General features: G+C 38.5%; 1 long non-coding RNA gene across 2 annotated transcripts; it reads right to left on the bottom strand.

The window, feature by feature from the left end:
• Positions 1–1,962: 1,962 nt before the first annotated feature.
• Positions 1,963–3,213, bottom strand: LOC117537719. 2 transcript variants are annotated; one of them, XR_004567759.1, is made up of 5 exons: positions 3,171–3,213; positions 2,478–2,522; positions 2,302–2,362; positions 2,128–2,185; positions 1,963–2,041 (listed from the first exon to the last, which is right to left on the bottom strand). It is a non-coding gene; the product is annotated as an uncharacterized LOC117537719 (long non-coding RNA). The 2 variants fall into 2 exon arrangements; XR_004567758.1 differs by having other exon boundaries at positions 2,000–2,185.
• Positions 3,214–4,028: the final 815 nt, after the last annotated feature.

Below are 4,028 nucleotides of genomic sequence, written 5' to 3'. Positions count from 1 at the left end.
TCAGAATAATATATATGATATGTTTTATAATGATTGATCATGAAAGTGTTCTCAAAGCTGGTGAAGGTGCAGCTAGTTTGAATGACTTTGTATACTGCAGGGTAGCTGGTGGATTTACTCCAGGTGGAACTAAAGTCTGATTCAACACTTGATTAGATTTCACATCATTCATCCACATCTGTGAAGTAACTAAAGAGATTAAATACATGTAGTGGAGTAAAAGTACACCATGTACCTCTGAACTGTAGTGGAGTATAAGTACAAAGTAGCAGAAACTGAAATGCTCAAGTAAAGTACAAGTACCTCAAAATTGTACTTCAGTACATGTTTACTTAGTTACTTTACACCTCTGGCTAATTGTGAATGTGGCTAACTGTATTAGCTTAGCATACTTAGCTACAGTAACTGTTATCCATCACAACAGCAGGTTGTTAACTGACAAAAGCATCACTTAAAACCCACATTGAAACTAGATATTTACACATAAAAAGCACAGTGAACACGTGTAAACATTAGACATATGATAAACTACTGTGTAATCTACTTACCTCTGTGTGTTGTGAAGGATTTCTCAGTTTGAAAAAACACAAATAAAGAACCAGCAGCATTCAGCGGGGTGACGGTCAGAATCTGGCCGGAAAAGGTGCTCCTCTTTCGGCCTCACCAGCACCGAGCTCCGTTTAAAGAAACATGGTTAAACTCTACAAAAATGTCCGATGAAAAGCACCGTAATACTTAAAGGGTGTTTTTAACTGATGAAAGTGTGGAGGTCTGTGTCATTTCTGCGGTCAGAGACGGAGAAACAGACGGAGCTCACTGACAGCTCCGTGTCTGTTGACAGTTGGAAAGATAACAACTAAACACAGCAACACTTCCGGTCTGGGTTTTCAAAATAAGAGTCCGCAGTAGTGCCTTGTCTCCTGTTTAATGTATTTATTTTTATTTTTTTTCACTCTGCACCACCATAGCGATGATGCTGTAACTTTGAAACTGTTTCCGGTCTCTTTCTCTGGTTCATGCCGGAGCACATGTGACAGAAACAAAACAAATGCCCCCCCCTAGCGGTGGTTCATCTAATGCTGTTTCAGGAGCTGCTGTTCAGACGAGAAGCCCCTCAATGCAGTGCGCAATACCTCAACATGGTCGGAGCCTCAACGCCCCTCCTTCTCAACCTTTGAGGCACGTGACGTCCCGACTCCCGTGTTGTGCAACATATATATATCTGTGGGCGGGAGCCCCTCCTTCTCAACCTTTGTAACATATTATATTAACATATTATATCTTATTAATATATATATATATATATATATATATATAATGATACCGGTAATATAATGATACCTTGAGGTCTGTGATGATGGCGAGTGATCTGTCGCCATGGCAACGGCATTAAAAAATGTAAAACTCAAATTAAACACATTAACGGCCTTCAAATCATATTTTAATGTCTATTTGCATGTTAATTGCATCAATTATTTCAGTTATGACTTCAAGAAAGGGCCTTCATTTGTTTTTTAACGTACACCTTTTTAATTTCAATATAATCACTGCAGTTCAGAGGCAATATTGTATATTTACTCACTTTTTACAGATAAAAAATATGGGATATAAATGAAATCATATAGTACTGTATTTCCTACCAGTATTTTAAAAAATATATTAAAAAAGTGCCATCGTATTGACAAATTGATAGAATTGACAGGATAATATCAATGGTAATATAATACTGTGAACAGAGCCATTCCGCATACTGTACTTCTACTTTTGATACTTCGAGTACATTTAGCTGATAATACTTATACTCTTTTACTTAAGAAACACTTTGAATTCAGGACTTTCAACTTTATTGAACACAGAGACAGGAAGCAACAGACAAGACAGGACAAAATCAAATGCAGACAGATCGTGACAACTAATACATTTTGAGGCATTAGTGAACCTATACAGCTGATTGTAACAGTTCCCCCCCAGCAGCGGTCACTCATGACCCCATCTCAAATGATGGCCTGCTTCTTTTGTGGAACCTCACAACCTCTTCATCCTGAAATATATTTGACAAAGAGAGGTTAAATGTTTAACACTCACACTGGTTCAAGACTTTATCATTTGTGATTCAACAACTTCTACCTGCATTGCCTTTTCCTCCCGTCGCCTCTTGCAGTCTTGCGACCTCTCTTGTTCAGACCTTGGTGAATGAAAGACAAACATTAAAAACATTCATTAAAAATGATATAGTCAGGTTACAGTGTAACAAATAGTTTCCAGAATGCAAATGTAAATTGTAAAATTAAAGAAACATACGGCATGGGAACGTTTTTGAGGAGAATAGGCACCACCAGTGCCTAATTTGCTGCATGTTTGTCTTGGAATATAAAAAGCACACAACCAGATGGGTCAACAACACATGTCCTGAAAAGTCTATATCCACAAGTGATATCAATGAAAAACTGAAATATGAAACCCTTATTTCTACATACCTCATTGAAATCAAATTGGGCTCTTGCCACAATGTAAAATGCGTACTGTAAATAAAGAAATAGTATATTATGTTAGGTTGTTGTGATGCTATGGTGTTCATTGACAAATAATATTCCTCCGTGAATGTTGTTTTGGATATAAATAAATCACAGCATGTCTCAAACTATGAGCAATAATGGAGTGCATAGCATGCTGAAAGCGTTATACATTTGTGTACATTATTATAAACAGAAAAACAGGACTACTATATGTATACTGTATATCTAATTTACACACGGCATCTATTGCACGTCTGTCCGTCCTGGGAGAGGGATCCCTCCTCTGTTGCTCTCCCTGAGGTTTCTCCCATGTTCCCTTTAAACTGTGGGTTTTCTTCGGAAGTTTTTCCTTGTACGATGTGAGGGTCTAAGGACAGAGGGTCTAAGGACAGAGGGTCTAAGGACAGAGGGTCTGAGGACAGAGGGTCTAAGGACAGAGAGTCTAAGGACAGAGGGTCTAAGGACAGAGAGTCTAAGGACAGAGGGTCTGAGGACAGAGGGTCTGAGGACAGAGAGTCTAAGGACAGAGGGGGTCGTATTGTCATACTGATATTCTGTACACACTGTGAAGACCACTGAGACAAATGTTACATTTGTGATATTGGGCTATATAAATAAACATTGATTGATTGATTGATTGATCCAGTATCTTACCATCAAAACAAACACCCCACAGTTGTTCAAGGACCCTCGTCTTGGTAGGCCCTGTAGTGTGAAAAGTAAAAAGTGCTAAAAATGACAATTACATCTTACTCTTCAGTAGAATAATTTTAACAAATCTAACCTGGACATCATCCACACCAAGACTTGCCCAAGGCCCAGGGTCTGAGATCTGAGCAAGGTTTCTGTGAACACAATGCATGTGAAAGTTAAGAATAAGTACAATTTAATTCAACTTTATAAGTAGTCGAAAATCAGGCAGAAAATCTTTGAACACTGTTGGAACAGGAACAAACTTGAACTTCCAAAAAGAAAGTCATTAAGGGGTAAAACAGAACAGCCCGCTGTCAAGTGGCATCTATGGTTCTGTTCAATGCCTTTTATTTAATACAATGTATCCCATGTTAGTTCAAATAACACAGAGCCATACATTAAAAAAAGATAGACTAGTGGTCTGAAACAGAACTACCACTGTCCGGATGTGAGGGAACTGTGCGCCAAAAGACCTGAATGGTTTGGTGCGACTATCATCTCTTCAGCCAGCGCCAGGGAGGGGATCTAGAAAGAAAATCTCCCTAGCTTGTGGCCTGAGTATCTGTTAATATCACATGTTCCAATATCAACAGGTATACTTTGACATACAAACGTTATATTATAAAGTTGTTGGATCTGTATTATACAACTAAATTAAGCGTTGAATTTAAAGATAGAAACACTATTTTCGGCATGGCAAACTTCAAAGGACAGTAAACAAACAATAGCAAAGACTGAACTACATGTAGTCACACAGAGTGTCCAGGTTCCCACACTGGAAGGAGAAGCCGTTGGAGGTTTGCTGCATTTTCCTGGAAA

Source organism: Gymnodraco acuticeps, unplaced genomic scaffold, assembly GCF_902827175.1.
Source record: "Gymnodraco acuticeps unplaced genomic scaffold, fGymAcu1.1, whole genome shotgun sequence".
Taxonomy (NCBI): domain Eukaryota; kingdom Metazoa; phylum Chordata; class Actinopteri; order Perciformes; family Bathydraconidae; genus Gymnodraco; species Gymnodraco acuticeps.
Note: the sequence above shows the minus strand (reverse complement) of the source record. Positions and strands in the feature narration are given on the sequence as shown.